The following is an 11,360-nucleotide window of genomic DNA, read 5'->3' on the forward strand; positions in this document are numbered from 1 at the left end:
ATGCACACCGAACTTCGGTTGCCTTCCTGTACACAAATTATTAAGCATGTGACATACAGATCCTAAGAGCACGAGGAATAGGTGTGTTAGAGATATATTTGGGTTACACATGTTTGGTAGTTTAGGATTTGTAATCCATCTCCCACCTTATCTCTAGCCTCTAGGAGAGGCGTCTTGCCCTCCAAACCTTGTACTTAATATATACTCGCCGTTCCACACCCGCGCGCCGTCCCCGGTGCGGTCGACCTCTATGACCACCGCTAGGGACCGCGCCGTCCGTATCTAGGGTTCGTCCGCCGATTACGCCCTAAAGAGTTTTTTTCTCGATCCGTTGATTGGGGTTTTTTCTCTCTCGCCGACCGATTGATCGGTGATTTTTTTGAGTTTCCGATCTAAGATTGGTTTGACTCGCCCGCCGCCATCTATCGTGTATAATATGCATCTGCTGCACCATCGGTATTGATCTCCATCGACAGCTTCGTCGTCTCTGACAACACGCATGCACCGCAGCAGAAGTGCTGGAGTGGCGGCCGGTCGCGTAGTGCGCTCCGATACGGCGTGGCCCGACGCGCGCCCGACTGCCTTTGTGCAACATGCTCATGTGAATGGCATGTGCAGCCGCTTGCTGCACGAGCACATGCATCGTCCTAGATGTGGACGTCCGAACGCCGCATGCTACACCGATTTACATCGCGCACCGCCCTCTCACAGGATCCTTGCAGGCTGTCCTCAAGTGTTACGTGCTTCACCTTCGCGTAACGGGACAGCGGCCGCGTCGCCGCGCGTGGTTCTCCTCTGTCGACTGCTGGATCTAGTGAACATCAATATCGAGCATATGTGTCCCTTCACCCATTGAGCACCGGGTTGCCGCTGCGTCGTCTCTTCGGACTGCAGCGTCGTCGCCCATGGTTATTACCGCAGCTGCACTGACCTACGCGCTGCTGCTGCGTCGTCCCTTCGGGCCGTAGTGCTGCGGCTCGCAGTCCATTGCCGCTCCGAGGCCGTCCGTTTCAGGCTGTCTCCGGGGCTGCACCGACCCCCGCGCTGCCACTGCGTCACCCATCGGGCCGTAGCGAGCGTGGCACGCGTCCCATGCCGCCGCCCTGAGGCCGTTCCCGTGGTTGTACCAACTCGCTCGTTGCCACTGCGTCGCCCCTTCGGCCCGTAGTGCCGCAGCCCGCGGTCAACCGCCGCACCGAGGCCGTCCGCTCCAGGCCGTCCCCGATGCTGCACCGACCCTCGTGCTGCCGCTGCGTCGCCCCGTCGGGCCATAGCGAGCGTCGCACGCAATCCCTGCAACCGCCCTGAGGTCTTTCCCGCCGTCGCCCCGACTTGCCCGCCGCCGTTGCGTCGCCCCTTCGGGCCGTAACGCTGCGGCCCACGGTCCCCCGCCGTCCACGCGCGTTGACTTCCACGTGATATGCGTCGCGCCGCCTTCCTTGGCGCGGGAACGTCACCGTTCGCGCCGCTCTTCGTCACGCTGTCGGGTTCATTATCGCCTACTTCGAGCACCGCCGCCGCGCTCCTTCTCTAGCCGCCGCCGCCGCTCTTCTTCCGCGGTTCCACGGCGACTACCTCGGCACCGGCGACCCCCGACTCGACACCGACCACGGCGCTCTTCGCACGGCTACCTCGACTACGGCTACACTACCTACGCTCTCGGCTACCTCGACAAACGGCACAAAGGGCTATCATCCGCTTGAGCAACTCGTCGGCTTCCTCTCCAGTCAACGCGTCCGCGACGCGACACCGTCCACGTTGCTCCCGATGGGACTGCGGGGGGATGTTAGTCCGTCGGCTGCTATTCTCTCTAGTCTGACCGTCCGCGTCGCTCCTGTTGTTCGCAACGCTACCGCTACGACTGCGGGGGGATGTTAAAGATATATTTGGGTTACATATGTTTGGTAGTTTAGGATTTGTAATCCATCTCCCATCTTATCTTTAGGAGAGGCGTCTTACCCTCTAAGCCTTGTACTCAATATATACTTGCCCTCGAGGCTCAATAATACATCCATCATATTTCGCACCAAATCTCTCTCTCCCTTCTACAAGGTGGATGCTAGTTCATCAACTAGTCGGGTTGGGGCGGACGAGTTGCAATAGAGTTCCTTCACGACCACCGTTCAAGTCACACATGGTCACACTAGGTGAGCTTGTGTGAATAATAGCCGCACACATTTGAAGGTGTGGTTGAGAAAACTTCAATAGAATCACGGGACTTGGGCTCAACGTCTCTCTTTAATTAGATGACACCTCGAGATCTGCACAGCGCAGTCATTCACTACCGGAATCGCACACTATACCGACGGCCAGGGCCGTCGGCATAGCCATGACTAGCCGTCGGGTCAGGCCTATGCCGACGGCCTCCGTCGGCATAGGGCCGTCGGCAAAATATCCGTCGGCATAGCCAGGATGACCGTCGGCATAGACCCTATCCCGACGGTGGCCGTACATCTATGCCGACGGCCCTGGCCGTCGGCAACGTCATCGCCTAACGGCGGCCGCCGTCAAGTGCTGCCCAATGGCTTCTCGCCACGTGGCGAGACGCTGTTCAGCATGGGGCATGTCTATGCCGACGGCCTAGCAGTCGGCTTAGTTTGAAAGTATGCCGACGGCTAGGCCGTCGGCATAGACACGCCACGTGTCAGAAACTGGGCGCTCCTGGGGCAGGTCTATGCCGACGGCCTAGCCGTCGACATAGTTTCAAACTAAGCCGACGGCTAGGCCGTCGGCATAGACGTGCCACGTGTCGGCCACTGGGAGCTCACGCCAGGCCTATGCCGACGGCCAGGCCATCGGCATAGTTTCTGTCCAGTTTTTTTTTTCTTTTTTCTGTTTCTTTTCAGCTCAATTCATTTGAATATACACAGCATATATAACAAACAGCATATATAAGAAGCAGCATCACGTAACAATAAGGAGCAGCATCACACAACAAATTCATCATCACACATCATAAGAAGCATCGCAAAGCATAAACATATAAGTATCATCACCACCAAGCATATAAGAATCTCACAAACAACAATAAGATAAGAAACATCACAAGCATATAAGTATCATAGCATCGAGAACCGGCAAAATGTGCCCGAAAGGCTTAAGCGCCAAGACGTCGAGCACCGCGGAGGTCGTCACCGCCAAGACCGCCGAAGCCCAGGTCGTCACTGCTAGCGGCAGCGCTACCGCCAAGACCGCCTCCACGTTCGCCTCCGCCTCCGGCTCCGTGGATCGGAGTGGTCGGGCTCCGTGTCTCGGGAGTGTTGCGAAGACCACCGCCAACGGTAGATGCACCTGTTCCCTGGATGTTGAAAAGATATATTAACGAGATATAAGACTATGTTGAAAGGCATGACATGCTTTGGGTGAATTGATTGGGGATGAACTAACCGGCGAGGGGCCAGCGTTCTGTGCCACAAACTCCTCAAAGGTCAGCAGCACTGGTTGTGCTGGAGGACCCTCTGCTGATGGCCATTGAGGACACCTGCCGGCCGCCATTTCCTGAAAAGTGTGCTACATCTCGCGATCCCTCTGCTGATGGTATGCATGAAGGCGGTCGTGCCACGCCATGGTCTCCTGTCGTGTGTACTCCATGTAGGCCTACAGTATGACATGATGAGACTCATAAAACTACTAAATGCGGAAAATAAAGGGAACAATGAAGATAAAAGAGAAAATACTTACAGTTTGCTGCTCCTGGAAGAGGGACAGTGACGGTGCACTGCTCATGCGCGTGCTCGTGCGCTGGCTCAGGGTCGGGTTGATCCGACGGAGCTGTGTGTAGGAGATAGACAGAGTGATCACAGCATCAAGAACCGCCTCCCGACCGTGCTCCTTCGGCCCCATGCCCACCACCACCCTTTCGTCCAGATCCGCCGCAATGGGGTCAGGTGTGTCAGGATGTAACGCCAGATACCCATCGGAGTAGGCCTTCTTCCTATGCGCGGTCTTCTTGCCGTAGTACTTGGGCTCGCCAGGCTTGGGGTCCTTCCGCGTATGGGCGATCTCCCACGCCTGCATGTGTGAGAGCGGCCGCTTCAGTTTCTCCTCCTGCACCACCAAACAGAGGTTAGTCATACATAAGAAAGTAATGGTAAATAGAAGAAGAATGTTTAATGGGGTTAGTCATACATTAACTTCCTTGTGGAGATAGTGGTTTCGGTTTCCCTGAGCATGTACTCCCTCCTTCCCTCGGTTAGCCTTGTTTTTGACTCTCATAGCTGCCCAGGCTCCAGCCTCATCACACCAAAGATCCACCAATGCCGCCCAGGACTCGTCTTTTCCATACCACCAATTTGGACACACCTACATAATAAAAGCATAATGGCATGTCAACACGAAACGGTGAAATGTACCACAAGGTAATGAAAGCATAATGAAAAATCTTTTATACTTACCGCCAAGAACTCGTCCCTCTCCAAGGTAATGCCCATCCTCCGCGCTTCTTCCTTGGTCATCTTCGCACCAAGATAGTCGTGGTAGTATGTCGACATGGCCACATAGCGCACCTCGTACTGCATCTGGCGGGCCTTCTTCTTGCATTGGCGTAGCACGATCTGGTCCGCTCTGCCCCTGTGCTCCGGGAGAACTCGATAGAATTTCTACAATCATGCACGAAACAAGAATGGAAGAAGCCATGAGTTAAATCATTCATGAAACTAGAATGGACTTGTGCTTCTGAAGAGAACTCACCCAGAAAGTGGTGATCACGGCCTTGGCATGGGTCCCATGCTCCGCGTGGAGGGCCGCTTTCCAGTGCTCCCAGCTCGTGGCCAAGACCCGATGGTCCGGGTGCCTGACTGGATCCGGACAGTACAACCCCGGCCAGTGTAACTTCAGCAAGACGGTGATGAGGCCGTTGGGAATACGGACCCCTTTAGAATATATCCAGTTGCTGCAAAAGAATGAACTATTAGCATGTGACAAGCAAAATAAATAACAACCGGAATGAGCATGTGACAAGCAAAATAATGAAATTATTATAAAGTGGCACTTACTCTTTCCCCGTGGGCTCAATGAGCCACTTCTGCTCCTCAGTAGCAGGAACCTGCTTTGGTAGCTTTGCGTTACCACGCAGCCACCCCTTGTTGTCAACCCCCTCCCCGCCACCACCATCATCCCCGCCACCACCCTCCTCCTCGCCTGCCTTCCCCTCCCCAACCTCCTCCTCATCCTCCTCCTCCTCGCCCTCCTCCTCCACCTCCTCCTCGGCCCCATCCCGAACCTCCTCCTCCTCGCCTGCCTCGTCGTCCTCCTCCTCCTCACCAGAGGAGGGTACCTCACTAGAGGAGGGTACCTCACTAGAGGATGGCCTCGAAGACAACACCCCTAAGTCGGTGAGGGTGCGCTCTTTCTGGCCGCGACCCCCTGTAGTGGCTCTCCCCCCACCACCTCGCCCTCTAGGGGCTCTCCCCCCGCCCCCTCCTCCTCTAGGGGCACCTCTCCCTCGACCTCCCTGTGAGGAGTCATCGTCAAGTAACCGGGGGGAGGATTACGTGCTCGACCACTCCGACTAGGCAGGCCAACGACCTTGCGTAGGAAACCCACGCCGTCGGCCTTCCCCTTGCCCATGTTCCACGAACCTGCATTGAAAAGAGAATAAGCAATTAGTAAATTAATGAAATGAAGGAAAAGGCATGATAATAAACACATTAATAAAAAGGCATAAAAGGCATATTCCTAAACTATAGAAAAAAAGACTTGACACGTACATCTGCTAGAAACCATATGAATCATCACTGTTGTAACCTCTTTCTCGGTCCGTCTCATCATCACTATCAATCATATCATCTTCGTTGTCTGATGGAGGTGGAGGCTCTTCCTCGTCGTCAGCGTCTAAGTTTAACTTTTCTAGCATAAGTATGTCATTTTCATTGACAATGGTCTCACCATCATTCCGTGCTTCGTCGTCGTTTGGATCCACATCATCATCACCCAATGGTCTAGCGTCATCGTTTCTAACCACATCATCATCATCAGGTTGCTCTTGATAGAACACTCCCTCGTATGTCATGGGGTTAATGTTGTAGTAATCGTCTTCATTCGGGTTCGGTAGCTTACCATGTGGCGACACCTTGAACACAACTTCCCAACCCTTTAGGTACTCTTTCTGGCATGGGTAAGGCAGATAATATACTTGTGTAGCTTGGGTAGCCGCAATGAAGAGATCGGCTCCGGCATAGACGGTTGATGGTTTAACTTCGACCAAACCAATGGAAGGCGTATGTTTTACCCCCTCCCGCGGATCGAACCATCGACATTTGAACACAGGCAGACTTAGGGTCCCGCGCCCCTGGTGGAATTTAATCTCGTATATATTTTCTACCCTTCCGTAGTAGTCTACTGAATTTTGACCGGGGGTGTACACTCCGGTATTTATAGTTTTGGGATCAGGCCGGCTGTTCTGGTGATCCTCTGTATGGAAGCGATACCCATTCACATCATACTTTTTACATGTCATGACGGCAGGGTCAAAACCCATGGAAACCCATCTCAATTCATCATCCATAGATATGTTCGGATCTTTTCCCTACAAGTATAATTGAAATTGTTGCGTGCATTAGTTAACTAATAAATGTTGAACTAGGTATTTAATAGGGGAGTGTGGACAATTACTTTCTCCATGAACCAAGCAACAAAATTTTTATGTCCAGGGTTTCCATGACGGAGAAGAGTAAGTGCCTCCGCCTCAGTAGGAGGATTCATTCCCGTCCATTCCTCTTGAACGAAATCACTAAAAAAAAGAAAACCGGTGTTAAACCGGGACTAAGTGAACATAAAACATGATGATGTGGAAGACATAAAGGAATGGTGTAGTGGTATTACCTCATCCACACTTCCTCAACTTCCCTGATGTTGTGCAAGATATAGAACATGAGGTCCTCCCACTCTTGTCGTGGCATGTTATAAGGTTTCGAGGCCCCAGCCCTCCCACCTTGCGCGTTGAATAGATGGAGCTTGGGTTGATAATTCGGCTCTTCTATATTGTATCGAGGCACCTTGTTATGCAGATGGGGAACGTGGTCTGGATAGTATGATGTCCTGAGGTCTGACACCTCCTCTAGGATAACTGCCTCAGCTATGGAAGCTTCAATCTTAGCTTTGTTTCCACATTTCTGTCGGAGATGCTTGTTCTGTCTCTCAGGGCCGTACTGCCAGCGATTCTGCACAGGCCCCCCCAACAATACCTCGTTCGCGAGGTGCAGAATGAGATGTGTCATCGGTGTAAAGAAGCCTGGAGGAAAGATCTTCTCTAGCTTGACTATCAACTCCGGTGCCTTCTTATGCAATTTTTCAATCACGTCTTTACTTACTTCTTTAGCGCAGAGCGTGCGGAAGAAATGGCTTAACTCGGCAAGCACTCGCCAGACATGCTCGGGGACATAGCCTCGAACCATCACCGGCATTATCCGCTCAATCCATACATGGTAGTCATGACTCTTCAGGCCGGTCACTTTGCCCGTTGAAAGATTGACTCACTTACTTATATTCGATGCATAACCATCGGTGAACTTCAAAATGTGTTTCAGCCAGATAAGTACTTCCTTTTTTTCTGGCGGTTTAAGGACAAAGTCAGCATCTGGCTTGAACCAATTTTTTCGACCGCCTGTGGGAGGCTTCATGTTCAGACGTGGTCTATCACAAATTCTCTGTTGATCGGCTCTAGCTTTAACGTTATCCTTCGTCTTATCAGGAATATTGAGGATCGTGTGGAAAAGGGACTCTGCCACATTCTTTTCGGTGTGCATCACATCGATATTGTAAGGAAGTTTGAGGTCCTTGAAATAGGGAAGCTGTGAGAAGGGGGTAATGTGAGTCCAGTTGTGCGTCTCACCATATCCCTCGAAGCCTTTGGCTTTGGCTTTGGCTTTGCCTTTGACTTTAGGCTGGAGAGCTTTTAGCTGAGCAAGAACATCTGCCCCTGAAAATGTTGGAATCTCGGTTACTTCATGAACAACCCGGCCTTTCGTGAAGTTCTTCTTGTCTTCCCTGTCTGGATGGTCTGGAGGGAGGAACTGTCGATGCAGGTCAAAGGCTACATATTTGCCACCCTTACTCAGCCAAATCATTCGCAGAGCCTGCATGCACACTGGGCATGGCATCTTCCCACTTGTACACCATCCGCAGAATAGAGCATAGCCGGGAAAGTCATGCATGCAATAGCGCAACCAAACTTTCATCAAGAAATTTCTCTGCAGATCCCGGTCGTATGTCAACGTCGGAAAGTACCAAGAATGGTGCAAAGCATCCACCAGCGGCTGCATAAACACACCCAATTGCTTCCCCGGATAATCAGGCCCCGGAATGATGAGCGACAAGAACATGGTCTTGCGTTGCATTAGGGCACCGGGAGGAAGATTGAGCGGAATTACAAACACGGGCCAGCAGCTGTATGGATTGGACGACATACCATATGGATTCAACCCATCACCTGATATGGCTATTCTGACATTCCCAGCCTCGGCTGCTTCCTCGGGGTATTCTTCATCGAACGACTTCCATGCTTCCCCTTCCGATGGATGTACAATTTTTTTTGGATTGTACCTTATACCTTCCTTGTGCCACTTCATCATTTTGGCAGACTCCTTCGTGATGAAAAGGCGCTGCAATCTTTTTATAAAATCAAGATACCGAAGAACCTTAACGGGGATGGTTAGCTGCTTTTTCTCACCATCCTCACCGACCACCTCAATGTACCGAGACGAACCGCACTGCCTACAGTACTTGTCATCTGCATACTCGTGCCTAAACAAAAGGCAATTCTTCGGGCAAACATCTATTTTCTCATAATCCATAGAGAGTGTCTTCATGATTTTTTTTGTATCGTACATGCTTTTCGGCAGTTCATGACCCTCAGGGAGGCTGTTAGCCGATACTCCCAAGAATGCTTCGAAGCATTTCTGGCTACAGCCGTACTCAGCCTTGACTGCAATCAGTTGCGAGATGGCATCCAGCTGAGATATTTTCGCCCCCGCATAAAGAGGTTTCTTCGACGAGGCCAAGACCTCCAAGAAGGCCTTTGCGGTTGCCTCCGGCTCCTCCGGTTCATTCTCTGAAGGTGTCGCATTTCCCGTTTCTGCAACAATGACATCATCTAGCATGTCCCTGACCCCGTCGTCCTCATATCCATCGATGCGTTGTCGCATCACCTCCTCTCTACCACGGTCCTGCTCGGCTATGTTTATCGGCGGCATGTCAAAGTTTGGCATATATCCGTGCGTGCGAAGGTGCTCACTCATGTCCGTCTGATTTCTACGGTGACGTCTGGCACATCGCGCACAGGGGCATGGTGGGATAATTCTCATTGGACGACGGAATATCTCCTTCAAATAGACATCGGTTTTCGCGATCCACTCTGATGTTACTCGATTCTGACGGATAAAACCACTGTACATTCACTGATTATCTGCCATCCTCTGCTTTTTTGCAAGCCACACAACATAATTAAGGATTCATTTAAATTAATCACATCAAATTTTCAGTTTCTACCGCGTTTAATCCACCTACATCTCTAATAGGTAAAGATGGGTCCTAATCCCACCCGAGGATGTGTAGATTGAGTACGTTCTCCATTCTACCCCGTTCCGAGACAAAATTTCGGCAGCACCTCCCCGCTGTTCTCCAGATACACGTCTCGGCAAATAGCCGAGAGAATGTGCTCCGGAGAACAATGGGGAGGCGCCGCCGAAATCCTGTCTCGGAACGGGGTAGAACATGGAGAACATACCCAATCTACACATCCTCGGGCTGTCCGTGGAAAACGCTGGACAATCCGAAAGAGCTGCGGTGATAAATATGCAATTGAATGCATATTTATCTATGCAACCCTTTCGGACGGGAGACGCCTAGGTTACGCCAGTTGACTTGAGAATGAAATCTAGTGATATGAAAAAATGGAGGAGATGGACTTGTAGCTCACCCTCGGCTGTAGAGGAAGTAGTCGAAGAGCAGAGGGATGCTCAGGGGGACCAACGCGTCGTACAACGGTCACTCCGATGAAATGCGACACCACAAAGCCTGCAAAATCCATCGCGAAAAAAAATTTAGAACATCACAATCATCATCATCATCATCTCAAAAATCATCGAAGCATAAAAAATATCATCATCTATCATCCACATCATCTAACAATCATCTATCATCGGTCATCATCATCATCTCAAAATCATCGAAGCATAAAAAATCATCATTATCTCTCCTCATCTAACAATCATCATCATCTAAAAGAAATCCATATGAACAAGTTATGAACATCACCATTTTTCTCAAATAAGTATTCTTTAGCAAGACCATTAAGTGTCAATAAATATTTCATCATTGATTTGTAGCAACACCATCATGATCAAAATACCACCGTGCAAAAAGTATATAATCACACATCACATAACAACATTCACACTTCAACTTGAAAACTCATATTGCTAATAACATCCATTGATCAATATTTTGCAAACTAACTACATCTAACAAATATGACATACATTCCATCATCTATGCATTCATCCACCTAAAAACAGTACCAAAACACTAAAAAGGAAGAAAAAAACTCACGTAGGAGACGGGCGGCGGCGGTTGGGTCGGTGATGAGCTGCAGTTGGAGGGCCAGTTGGGGGCGGCGGCGGCGGCCGGGAAGGGGGCGCCGGACCCGCGGCCGGAGTCGAGCCCTTGCGGGCCGGTGCGGGCACGGACGGCGGCGACACAGGGCGGGTGCGGACGGGGCGGCGTGGGGCGGGGAGGCGCGGGGCGGGGAGGACGTCGGGGCGGGCGCGGACGGGGCGGCGCGGGGCGGGGCGGGACGTCGGGGCGGCACGGGGGCGGGGAGGACGACGGGGAGGCGCGGGGCGGGCAGGACGGCGGCGTGGGTCGGGAGGACGGCGGCGCGGCACGGGTCAGGGCGGGGACGACGGCGGTGCGGCACGGGGAGAGGGTGGTGGCGGTGGTTGGAGGAGAGGAGATGTGCAGCGAGTGGAGGAGAGGAGGGCGTCGACGGCGCGGAGAGGGTGGCGGCGGCAGTTGGGTCGGGGTGCGCGAGGAGAGAAACGAGTGGAGGAGGCGGGCCGGGGTGTCGAGGATAAGGTGGCCCTATGCCGACGGCCAGGCCGTCGGCATAGGAGTGGTCCCACATGGCAGCGAGAGGGCCATCGAGTGGATAAGGGTGGCTCTATGCCGACGGCCAGGCCGTCGGCATAGACAAGAGGACTATGCCGACCGCTATGCCGTCGGCATAGAGGGCAACTACTTTTTTTTGAAAAAATAGTCCCACCTCGCCGAGGGAAAAGCAATTTGACCTGTTTAAATAGTTCACTAATCCATACGTTATAAGCTCCGGTATTCATTAGACTTATATGAAGAAAATGGACAAT

Source organism: Aegilops tauschii, chromosome 7, assembly GCF_002575655.3.
Source record: "Aegilops tauschii subsp. strangulata cultivar AL8/78 chromosome 7, Aet v6.0, whole genome shotgun sequence".
NCBI classification, from domain to species: Eukaryota; Viridiplantae; Streptophyta; class Magnoliopsida; order Poales; family Poaceae; genus Aegilops; species Aegilops tauschii.